The sequence below is a fragment of the Poecilia formosa genome, unplaced genomic scaffold (assembly GCF_000485575.1).
Source record: "Poecilia formosa unplaced genomic scaffold, Poecilia_formosa-5.1.2 Scaffold178, whole genome shotgun sequence".
Classification (NCBI taxonomy): Eukaryota; Metazoa; Chordata; class Actinopteri; order Cyprinodontiformes; family Poeciliidae; genus Poecilia; species Poecilia formosa.
In genome coordinates this window covers 880,190-893,436 of record NW_006800117.1, presented here as the reverse complement: position 1 = coordinate 893,436, position 13,247 = coordinate 880,190, and the positions used below count along the sequence as shown (strand labels likewise).

General features: G+C 38.8%; 1 long non-coding RNA gene across 1 annotated transcript; it reads right to left on the bottom strand.

Annotated features, from left to right (window-relative positions):
- Positions 1-4,373: 4,373 nt before the first annotated feature.
- Positions 4,374-10,909, bottom strand: LOC103147282 (uncharacterized). The gene is made up of 3 exons (XR_477259.2): positions 10,416-10,909; positions 8,868-9,020; positions 4,374-5,959 (listed from the first exon to the last, which is right to left on the bottom strand). It is a non-coding gene; the product is annotated as an uncharacterized LOC103147282 (long non-coding RNA).
- Between the last annotated feature and the right edge of the window lie 2,338 nt (positions 10,910-13,247).

Genomic DNA, 13,247 nt, shown 5'->3' with positions numbered 1-13,247 from the left:
TTTTTCTAATGTGCATTAAAAAAGAAAAAAAAAAAAAAACTTTGACGGAAACGTGACTAATTTGGCTTGTTAAGTCACCTCTGATATCCGATTGGTTCCACACTGACTTTTATAGGAAATGTTTCAGTAAGAGATCATTTACGTTTGGTAAAGTTAAAGGTGATTGGTTAAAGTGTTTGTGCTTGCAGATCAACCAATCAGATGTTAACCTGTTGTTTTGTAGGAGATCAGCATTGTGCATGCTAACTATTCTGATAAATTTCTCTTCTTATACTGAGAAAAAAAGCTTTTTTTAAAAAAGCCTGAGCCCCGTATTTAGCTGACTCTGTTACACTTTTACTTTAGACATGAACAGCATGTGATTTTATCTCAGATACTGTAAAGACTTTATTGACATTTTATTACTCTATGAATCGGTTTAATGGCTACACTGACATTTAGCATTTTAGTTCAGTAATAAACAAAAAGGGCAAGAAATTTCAGTTTTCAGGTATTCTGTTGGTCTAATTATGAAACAAATCTTCCCACTTCGGAGGAGACGTAGATAATAACAATAAAACGATCAGTCAGTGGCATAGAAAAGACTGCCTTCATAAAGTTTCAGCCACAGACTACACATGGTCTTATAAACTCTGCTTTACATTAATATTTGATATAAAAATTTGACATTCTGAAGGAAGTTTCATATTATGCTGATTATTTCGGATAATAAAAAGCTTCTGTGAACAGAGATCAGTAGTTCTTTAGCTGCTAAATGAAATAAAATCAAACTTTAGATCATATAATTCTCCTTTAAAATGACTGAAGCTCACCAAGGGCACATTTATGATTTATTCTGCTAACTAAAATAACCATAACCATAATAGCTATGTGTGTTGGACAGGGATGGCTTTTAAATATTGGCTGAGCTGTTTGAAGTAAGAGTTGGTGGAGATTAAGAGTTTCTCTCCTTTCATGTAGTCGAGTTCACAAGAAGCTCAGCCCCTCTCTCAACTAACCACTTTCCAATCAGCGTCTCGGCCTTCACATATGATGTCCTTTTCATGGACGCAGCCTCACATTTCTGCCAGGGCTTCACGTGGCGAGGGGCAAAAAAAGTTTTGATGAAAACCCGAGAAAGAGAAGAAGATCAGATCAGCAGCGATATCGGCCCCTCATAAACGCTGATCCCCCTGGGAGATCCTGAGATCACAATACTTCCCATAAAGCAGCGGGGGATCGGCCGGACTTCTGAGAACGACCCGCTTCTCCCCCAGCCGGAGTGAGGGAGCAATCAGCCAGAGTTGCCATGTTTGACTGACAGTTTCCAGCCCAAAAGCAACATAAAACCTGTCCAGCTAAAAAAAACAACAAAGTTATTATAGTTAAATAAAACTAATGAAATGAATACAACAATCGAGAAAACATTTCCGTTAATTGACATAAATAAAATCATTACCGAAGAAAAACTATATAGTGTTTATAAAACTAAAACATTTCAAATTATATATATAATATCCTTTGTTTTCATGTTTATAACTCTAAGTTTTAGTTTGTCAGATTTATTTTCCCCCTCAGAATCTGTTTACTGTCAATGGATTATGGCTTTCCGTTTTCCTCCAGGCTGAGTTCAGCTGATCCACAACATGGCGACAGCAAAAGCTGGTCGTTCAACAATAACTGAATAAATCTTTTGAAAATGAAATCTTCTGTAGACTATTTATTACCCAATCAATGTAAACATAATCACAATACTTTGATATTTTTGATTTCTGCACCTAAAATTTAACCAAAGTATGAAAAACTAAAACTATTTCTATAACTAATAGAAACTAAACAACATTTAGGAGATGAAAACTAACAGCAAACCAACTGAATTAGACAAAGTCACAACAAAATAAAACTAAATTATAATGAAAAGCCCAAAACTATTAAAACCTGCTTTGAAAACAATGAGATGCGAGATTTTTGTGGCTTTATGTCCTTTTAAATTATGACGTTGCCCTGGGATTTTACAATATTAAATAACCAATGACTAAACATTGATGATGTCACGTTCAGCAGATTCAATAGACTTCAAACTAAACTAACAAATAACTCTGATAACGCAGCATTTTGTTAAAAGTTTTGTGCTTTTCTGAAGAATTTTCCTGAATACTATGAGAAGCAGCTCAAATTTTAAAACCGCACCCAACGCTGCCCCCTCCTCCCAAACGTGTAAAACATTCTCACTGTTTGGCCGAAACTCCTCCAATCTGGCAGAGCAGAAAGAAGTTCCTCACATAGTGAACCTGAATGAGGGGGCTTTCGGGGTGCAGCCTGCAGAAGAGGAGCGGGAAGGAAGGAGGTGGCATGTTGGGTCTGCAGACGAAGGGGGGCTGGGCTTGTTAGTCATTATATGAAGCCTAAAGTGGAACTCCAGGCCTCATTCTCCCACTCCTAAACGTACCCTGCTGTGTTTAACACAAGCCCCCTATAGATTCCATTAAGGCAGACAGGAATAAGAAGCAGAGCCGTGCACACCCCCTGACTCACATATACCTGAAGCTTAACCTTTTGACCTCCACTCTGCATGCCTCCCAAAAGAACCAATTTTAATTCTGATCAAGTTTGAATGCCTCCGCATTAAAAGGTTGCAACTTGTGGATAAAATAAAGTTGTTTATAAGTTCCTTCTTAAGTGAATTACAAGCTTTAGCAAATTGCCCCTTCAGAGGTGGGATATTTAGCATGCTGTTTCACTGGCGGTTTACAGCCAGGCTTTACAGTGGCGTGTGTTTGTTTTGTGAGGAAGGCAGCTATGGGCAACAGGTAATTTTGAGTTCATTCCCCACTGTGAGATAAAAACCATCAGGCTGAAGCGATGCCAAACAACGCTGCGTTCTGGAACTCGCAGTAAAAAACCAGAGCGAAGCAGGAAAATGAATCATTTCAACATGTTTAGTCTTTACCCTTTTTGAAGGACGTGCGAGTATGCATGGAATAAATATGTCACCGCTTTATTAGGTGTTAAAATGGACGAATGCAGAGGCTTTTGTGTTTGCTGCTCCGTCGTTCATTGTGGAACATTTACAGCCGCGGCCCAAATTTACAGTTTGATTTTTACTGCAAAATGTCTTCCTGTGATTGGTTCAGTCTGATGAATTTATATCAGTGTTGAAGCAGAACCAAAATGTTTTTGTATCCAGCTGATGGAACGGGAATCTAATGAAGACATTAGTGAAATGGCTGGGTTATTTACAGGCCTTTGTGTCCAGAGGCTGTAATTAAATCGCTCTGCCTTCCACGTTCCATACCAAAAATTGCTCATTATCTGTTTAGTTAGCTAGCTGCATTTGGCTTCAGTGGAGAGAGTTACCTTGTCTAATGCCTCCTAGGAAAGTGCACAGGAAGTACTGATTACTGGGAAAACCTAGAAAATGCTCCATTTTGCATGCAGTAATTTTAATTATTAGGCTTTGGTGCTTATGAATGTTTCTTATATTTGCATGAATGTATCACAGTTGTTACAAATCTGCTCTTATTATAAAGATTGTCTTCTTTTAAATCATTACTTAAAACTTACTTGTATAATAAGGCGTATAATGTTGGAAACTTTTTTGTATTTTTATTACTTCACTGTTGTCTTACTTATATATTTATATATTTTAATTGATTTTGTATATGTTTTATGTCTTCAATAGAAGAAATGTCTTCTCTCTCTCCTCCCATAGTCAAAGTGTCTCTCCTGGTTCTGCTGTCTTAAAGGGCCAGTATTATGTATGTTCCCAGCACACAGTGCCATTTTATAGCATCATCAAATAACCAGATTATCTTCATTTGTCATAAAAATGCCATATATCCAGCATGACTTGAAAGAAATTTAACTTTGTAATTTAACGCCTTGAAATTGGGCCTCTGTCTCTTTAAGAAAGTCCTGCTCTTTTTGAAGCTCCGCCTTCAGAAAGTCATCTCAACATGGCTCCTCCATCGATGCTTTAGCAACGTTTTTACCAGCATTGCTCTGAGAAGTAGATCATTTAATGAACTTAGCAGCCGTGCAGTTCCACCAGGTGTTTGCTAATTGCTGCTGGCTAGTCTGAAGGAGCAGAGCAGTGGCATCACATGTGAGGAGGAGAATGCACCGTCCAGACAGGGCTAGATCCACCCAGCTGTTTTGAAAAGCTGACTGGTTGCCATGGAGATTAAAGGATTTCTCAAACATGTATGAAAGAATCAAAGCGACACTCCAGGTTTGTTTCTCATGAGGGAAAAACATTAAAACATTATAACATGATGCAAAACTCTAAGTCTATTTTGCATGATACTGCCTCTTTAAAGAAAATTAAAAGTTGAATTAATTATTTAATCTGTTTATTTCCTCTTCATTTTCTCTTTATTCACACATTCTTGCTTAGATTCTGTAAAACACATTTTCTATTCTCTCGTGGCTTCCCGTCTCTTGGAGGTTTTCTCTTCACTGTTTTTTCCAGTCGCTCTGCTCCGTTTAGAGCAGACTCGCCAAAGGCTAGGACCTCGTGTGTATTGATTGTGTGGGATCGAGTCACATCGTCGCTGACCTTTGACCCCACGGTCAGCGCAGGCTCTCGGCCTCAGTTTGCAGCTGTGGTGAGAGTTGGCATTCCTTCCCCACAGGTCAGAGCACCATTTGTCTCCACTGTAAGGAATACAGCGCTGAACTACTGACTTCACCGGTTTACCAAAGGTATGAGCAACAAATGACCTCTTCTTCTTCTTCTTTTTTTTCTTGTTGTTGTTGTGCGTCCTTGTTTGTTAGAACGGTAATTCACTTTATCCCTCCAAGTGAAGCATTTCAACATTAATGTCAAAAGTTCTGCACTGCACATTCAATAAAAACAGAGATTAAGTCATTGTGCATCTCTATACACATGTAAATGCATCTTCCACGGCAAATTTACATGATAAATAGTTCAAAGAATGTCTGAAAGACTTATGATCCCTGTTGTTGCACTATGTAATGGGACTTTAATGGCTCTGATAGCCTAAACACATGTTGCAGCTTCGCAGCAGTGAGCTGCTGCAGGCTTGGTCAGCAGAACCGATGCACACATGTTATCCATCGTCCGTATTCAGAGTCAAAAGCCTTCGTTCTTTCTCATCTATTCTCCAATCACTGTCTCTGTCTGATGAAGTCCTGCACCATTTTCACTCCGTTTCCTTTAGTCTCTGCGTCTTTCTGATAGAAATAGACTGATGCACTGTTTGTGCTGCTAGTTTTGATAGTAAAAAGACGAGACCATCCGGGCCTTTGGGGACTCCACAGCCACAAGTGTCTGCAGGGCTGTCTACACTCAAGTCTGTTTTCTTAATGTCTGAGAGAGAGAAAGACCTCATGGTTTTTGGAATCCTTTGAAATGATGTTTTTCTGATCGATTCGCAGACCGATTCTGTAAACCCAGAGGAGCAGAGCCCAGCCCATATGCTCCAGGAAGACCAGGGTTTTTGAAGCTGATGGTATTTGTGTTTTATGCAGGCAAACTGTGAAACAGTTTGATTTGTCCAGGGTATCAATCGCTCCACAGGCTTTGCGATGAAAATGTTTACCCAGTGTGAACTCCTTGCCAGCTTTTCCCACTGAGGAACAATCTGTTTTATTTTTTACTTTAGTCTATCCTTTACTCCTCCCATGTACTTTCCATTCTTTTCCCACTTCCTTCTCTCTAGCTCTTCATAGTTCTTGAACACACCAAGAGAAGTGGATGTTAAATATATTCATCAGAGCTGATGCTAAGAAGAAACTTCTTTTCTCTGAATGCTTCATGCTTTTTGCTGCCTTATCAGTGCAGATGGCTGTCAGACCCTGCAGTCCCCTCTCCAGTTTCAATGGGGATGTATCTTTGAACTCTTTTGACATACAATAATAGCTTGTTTTTGTCTGCAGAGATCTTGGTTAGCGATGTCAAACAGGGATTACTCAAGGGCAGGCGATGTGCCGTTTCTGCATAACTGTGAGTTTAATACTGAAGGGAAGAACAGAGACCTGGTTTTATAAAGGATTTGATGATTCAGTTAGAAACAAGCATGGTTATTCATCTGGCATTAAACCCAACCTGAGTGATGAAATCATAGTGAGCATTAAAATCACTCAGTTTAGCCTGATTGTATGCTATCATCTGAAATCTTTTAATTACATTTGATTTTCATTTAATTTAGTTTTTATTCCTGTTTGGCACAGTTCCCTCTAATGCAATATGACAAAGTTTCACTCCTACTAGTAGATAATATCCATTCAAGTCATAAAACTATAGAAAGATTCGCAAAGAGTCTGGCAAGGAGCGACCGACAATGAGGAGCTTAATTACAGAGGCCGGCGTGGAAATGGAAAAACTACAGAACAGATGTGGTGCAGCTGTGGCAGAAGGAAAGCAAGGAGACACTAATTAACACAGAGGTAGCTGAACTAAAACTCAAAAAGGAAGTACAAACCAATGGAAAAGACTAACACAGATAGAAAAAAATAAAATCGATCCAAATGTGCAAAGAACTGAACACAAAAACCAACTAAAATAAGAAACTAAGCATGAACAAATGAACTAAAAGTGGGTTGATGAAGGGCATTGTAACAATAATGAACACAGAAAACTTAACTGAATAAGTTTAGGCTGATCAAACATCAGGAAGAAAATGATCAAAATACACAATAAAACCCAAACACCAAAGGATAATGAAAAAAACAGAAAATACAAAATACAGTCAAAGTGGGAATGAAACTGTTTCATAGTGGGTTCAGTTTAACTCATGGTCATGATTGATGGCAAACAACCAGAACTACAAAAACTCAAATCAACATCTCCTTAAACCTTCATTATCCTGCTTGTTGCTGCCTTGCACTGATTGGTCGTTTCCCATGAAGAGAGGCTTTCTGTGATTTACATGAGTCACTGCATAACGCCCTGACCTGAGGACACAATCAGGTTCAAAACAGATCAACAAACTGCCTACTGCAGAGAAAACTCGCTCACACGCTGTGCTCTGATATCTACTGATCAATCATCCCAACGTCAAACAAGGAGTTTATTTTTAACCAGGAGATGTGAAGGTACCTCTGCTGCGTGAGGGGAGTCAGGTCAGGTCAGTGGGTGGTCCTATCATGTACAGACCACCAAACTAAAGCAGATAAACGTGTTTCAGACCACCTGGAGCGCTGGACACACCTCTGACTGGAAACAATGGCCTGCTTGTGTCGCTGAACCCTACTTCCATTTTGAACCCATAAACAAACCGTTTCTTAACCATGTACAACTATTTCAGACCTTAGACAGATTTAGATTTAAAATTTAGTCAAGAAGTTTCCCATTAGAGCTTTTGCATGTTTCTTCTTGCATTTTGATGATTTATTGTCTTAAAGACTGGAAAGCATCCTGGCCATCACCCTAATCTTTAACCACTTTTGTTTTAAACTATGGAAATGATAAAGAAATGTTGAAACTTCGCTAGTAGCATAGTTCTTTTAGTTGTTTTTGTGGGTGAAGTTCACAAATAAAGTTGACTCATCATCTTAAGTAAATACCCACAGTATGTTCATACAAAAAATAAAGTTTCTATTTTCATAAAATATGCTACTTCAATATGTAAATGTCAAATATCCCTGTAGTTTTTTTCAACAAGTGTTGTTTGTACTAATAATATCTTAGTCATATTTCCAATATGACTAAGATATTTCCAATATGACTAAGATATTAGTCATATTACTAATATGCCTTTCCACAAACACAAAATGAAAGAAAAAAGTAAGAAACTAGAGGAAAAAAGTAAAGTTGCTTGAGCTGCTTTGGCAGAAACAAACATTTTCTTCTGCACAATTAAATATAACAGCTAAAGCAAAGCAGTAACAGTAAACAACATTAACTATAAGCATTAACCAAAGAGCAACAACAGTTAGACATCAGGGAACGCATCGCGACGTGTGACAAAAACAAACGGTGAGCGATGAGAATGCACTCAAATATTCAGTCCTTCCATTTCATTTATTCGCCAATTAAATAAATGTATTTTTTAATTAAACAGAATAATAAGAGCTACTGCAGTGTGTGCAGAGCATTAGAAGCAAGCAGAGTTGTAAAAAATAAAGAACGGCTCCCACTAACCAACTCCAGTTCTATCATTCAGACCACAGAGTCATTCAAAAGGATCAGATTGTATTGGTCCCAATCAGTTCTCAATATTCATAAACAGAAAGTCAAGGAAAGTGTGGCATTTTGTCCCTGTCCTCCAATCATCCTCCTTATAATCATCTCAGAGGAGCATTAGCTGGTAGGCCTTACAGACTGAAAGAGGTCACAGAGGTCATCCTCACCCCCCCTCCTTCCCTCCTCAGCACCAATATGAGCTGATCCTTCTGGGTGTGGTGAAAATAACAAATAACTCATGTTCAGTTATGTTTCCATGAAGGGAGCACAGAGACAGCTGACAGGGACATGTTTAGACAGTTGCACACAGGCAGGGCATTCCTTGCTCTCCAATAATGCACACACACACAAACACAAACACACACTCTTATCCAAGTGCTGTGCTTTGGATGCCATCACAAATGTAGGCAAATAAACATGCAGAAAACACTGGGCAGGGCTTTGACTCATCCCCAGCCTCTGACAAACATGTGCACACACATACTGAGAAACATTCCACTTCCTCTGCCAACATGCCAAGGCTATCAGGCTCAGGCACATGTGCGTGTATTCTCCATCACACTAAAAGTAACACGCAAACACATGCGAGCTTGATTAGAAAGCTGCGGCTACTTGACAAATGGCACAGTGTTCATATTATGCCTGCGGTGTGGTGGTAGTAATGATTCCATAATTGTCCTGAGCGCTCAACACTCACTTCCAATCAGCATCCCAAACGGCGCTACAGCTGGCTACTCACGCCTCTGGAAGCCATGAAGGCTCTGTTCCTCTGCACTCGCTGGCCTCAGATGCAGAGATGCTGCTGCAGCGGCGATGAAGAGGAACCAGGAGGAGATGCAGTGCCACTGAGTTCACACCGGTCCTCTCCGGCCGGGGCATCTGCGGCGTGATCCTGGTAACAGCCAGAAAATTACAGCTTGAGCTTGTTGATCTCAATGAGATGCACTGAAAAAAAAATAAAAAAACAGCTGCGTCACATTTCAATCTGTTGACTTAAAAAAAAAACAAGAAGATTTCCATCGAAGTAATTGCAAACAAAGTCTTGGTTCCAAAACAGCAAAATTGTGAAAATATGTTTAGATTTTCCACGACGCTGAAGCGTTACGACTGTTTTCCATTTGCATGTGTGCAAACATTGTATTCATTCCATTTTTTTCTAGAAATTTGCTTTTAATGCATATTTTGTTCAGGGCCGTTTATCAAATTGATCAAATGTTTACATCAAGTCAAAGACTCTTATGATATTGTTCTTTTGCCTAAATAAGTAAGGCCTTCTCTGAAAGAAAGGTTGATTAAATGGAAACACATGCTCCCTGTAAAAATCTTTATAACCAATTAGCAGTAATTGGGCTGTCATTAGAGAAGTTTCTCCTTTGAACTAATCACACATATCCAGTCAGCCATTCCTCGTCTTATTCTAACTGATAGTAAAAATAAGATACTTTTGACAATCAGAGCTTTCTGCATTCTTATTGTGATTTTTCTTTCAATTTGGAGATTCAGATTTAAAGTTTTGTTTTTATTACATTGGATAACTCATAAGGTTTTAACCAACAAATCCATTGTTCTTCCTCTGGGCTCGGCTAAGGTTTCTATCCACTTTGTACCCATGTTTATAAGTTAGACCCTTAGCTTTAAGCATTCATGTATCAACCAATCAGAGCCTAATGAAGCCAAAGCAGCTGCAGCCCAGTGCTGCCTGACAGCACATTTATTCCCACTGTTTGGATGTTTGAATATAAAGATTTTCTGAGATTTTCTGGGATCTTTTTCTGATCATGAACTGCAGATGAAATCCATCTGTTCTCTGTTTTAAGTTGATAAATTTGTTAAACTATTTGCATAAACTTTTACATCTTTACTTCTAGTTTTTTTAAGCCATTTCATGATGATAATCTGTTGATAATTAACATATTAACTCAATAGTAAAATGATCCAGTAGAAGACTTTCACATTCACACACACTGTTGGGATCAAATAAGCTCATTTAGAGATAACTGCATATAAAGTCTGATTGCTGTATTCCATTTTTGCAGAATTACAGCCATAACATAATTCAACAAAGTGCTCCCCTTGCCTTCACATCACCCACTGCCTTACTTGGAAAATATCTTGTCCAAATCAGAGGACTGTTAGTTCGGATACTTGAGTCTGAGACTCACTGAGAAAGATTTATCCTTGTACCGCATGTAGACTTTAATTAGTGATGAATTAAGCCTCTGGTCTCAGCTTGCTAGTACACGGTCCCTCTTGAAGGTTAGCTCTGCTCGAATATTTTACCACTGACCTCTCAGAGAGGCTGCCAAGAATGTCAGATATCCAAGCTGCGTGGGAGTGCCTGTGTGAGCTCCTCCTGGCCGGCTGGCTGCCTCCTTCGCTCTGCGTTTCATCTGTTCGCAGTGCCCTCTGCAGGACGCCGGGACAGCATGTGATGATGTAAGCACATTTCTCCTGTGCTGTGCAACTGCCTGTGGCTATGAAGCAATGCGGGGCAGACTCTATCAGCTCCCTCTCTTCTTCTTCTTCTTCTTGTTCTTCTTCTTCAGTTTGCTGCAAATTTCAGATTTTGCATTCCATCAAACTCCATGAGAAATGTTTTGTTGTTCTCCATTGGATGCTGTGAAACATGCAGCATGCTGTGGGGTAAACAACGTCACAGAAAGTTAATTCATCCACTATCTTTGTGTGATTGTGAACCAAGCAATCCGAACCCGTACAGCAGGAAGAATTCATTCTAAATGAACAGATTTATGCTTGTGAGATCCGTGAACACTGAGTGTCTCCCTCACACTGACAAAGACCGAGATGCTAAGCTAGTCTATTGTTTGGCTTGGGGTAGCCTTCAAGGTCCGCTTGTTCTGGAGAAGGTCTATATTAGACTTCAGCTGCAGGCCCTTGTTGTTAATTAACTAATTACTTTGGTAATTTGACAGTTTGATGTGCCTCCCTGCCCTGTGGCTGCCTCCTCTTCATCTGCTTTAGAGCCTTAGCAGCCCGATATGGAAGACATATAGATTCATTACACTTATTTTACACAATGGATACTTAGCCTTTGCAATTATGTATGATTTTTTTTTATATATATATATATTTGCCAGCAAACATTTTACCTACAAAAATTCTTCTTCAACAGTTTTATTACAGAAATAATTCGCCAACAAATATGGTGACCTTGTAATGACTCAAGCCAAAGCAATCAGCACTAGATCAAGTTGAGCAGCTTTTAGCCAATCAAAATGGTTTCCTCTGATCACATGACACCAGTGTGTTGGGCTGAGTCAGAGCTGAGTCTCTTAAAGGGGCAGTATTGCCGTATTTTGCAGGCACATAGTGTCATTATTACAATCAAGTATCCATCAGTTGATTTGAAAATGCTGTATGAAAAACAATCATTGTAGCCACATCTGTCACCTTGAATTAGGCGTCTGTCTCTTTAAGAACTTCCCTCTCCAACACGCCCTGTCAGCACGTCTTCATGTGAACTTTTCTTCATGGCGTCCATTTACATCCGTTCTGCTGAGCGTTGGACTGAGAAGGAGTTTTTGCAGCAGATGCAGTTTGTTAGTTCCTGTTGCAATATTAATATACTACATTATTATGAGACATTTTCAAGGTGTTAAATTGCAAGTTATTGCACGTTATGTTTGATATATACAGCATTTTATAACTGAAGGTAGCATAGTTACTTGACTGGAAAATACCCTGTTCAACAGTTAGCAATAACCAAAGACGATGAGTTTCTGAGTCATTCACCTGCCAGTATAAACGTAATGACTTACAGGAACACTTAATGCCTCATTTTGTTGTTTTCATTTTGAGTTTTAAGGTTCTTGTTCCGTATTTCAGTGTATTCCTGGATTGTGTTTAGCTTTGTGCTTCTTGTCACTTATTGTTTCCCTGTTTCTTGTTTCTCCTGTAGTGTTTATTCAGCTCTTAGCCCCCAGTTGTTTCTAGTTTCCTGCCTTCCAGTTGATTTCATTCTGTTAAACAGTCTGACCTGTAATCACCCTCCCATCATCTCATCATCAGATCATCCGGCTAATCATTTCATTTCTTGCTGCCTTTTTCCTTCATACCATCTCCAGTTTGTAAGTTCATTCCTTTGTTTAATCATTAAATATTTGTCCCAACTCATACAGTCATAGTCTGTAGTTATTTTTATGTTTATTCATTGTGAAACACTTTTATCCAAAGGGTAGGAGATGCTCTCCAGAGCTTCTCGACATTCCTCTTCTGGTATCAAACGGACGGACTTTGGATTTTAGGTTCTGTTAGTCGACATTCTAACAACCAGAATCATGACATGAGCCTCTGTGAGCCATTCATGAAGTTCTTTGTGGGCTTGAGTGTCTTTAACTGAAGTTTTGTTTCTGCTGATGATGTTTTCATGCAGAACAGGTTGCTAAGATTTCAGGCTAGCATTAGCATGTTTCCTCTCTGTTTTGATATGACCCGTTGATTTGGCTGATAAAATATGCTCATGTGGTAAATCTGGTAAATCATTAAAATATTTCATCTCATGCTTTAGAAATCAAACATTTACCAACATATTTGATATGTTTTTAGGATTTGAACTAAATGTAATTTCTGTTACTGGTTTTCACAGCTGTGTGACATGTTTAAGATGTTTTTATGTAAAGCATTTGAACTGCTGTGTTGCTGAAATGTCCTATACAAATAAACTTGATAGCTTGATTATAAACTCAGTGATTTTCTTTAACATTATAACATTTTATGACTGATGTTTCACCTGCTTTCTATGCCGTGTTGTTCTAACAGCAATCAGATCAGGTCAGAGTGAAAACTGTAGCAGCCAATGTCATTATTTGATAAATGTATTTAGCATCAAAACTTCAGTTCAAAATATTTCTACCTCTAATTTAAGACTTTCTATCAGTAACAGGTGTAGATTGGGAGTGGAGGCTGATTATCTGTGTGTGTATTGCTTTAAATCTTCCTCCACTTGAACCTCCTTAGCAATTTATTTCCATTACCTTCTTCTTCCTCATCTCTTCCTCATATCCTCTGTTTATTTTTTCAGCTTTCTCTCCTTCCCTTATTCTAACCCTCTTCCCACTTTTCCGTCTCTCTCGTTTTCCCCTCCCTTTTATTTTCTGTT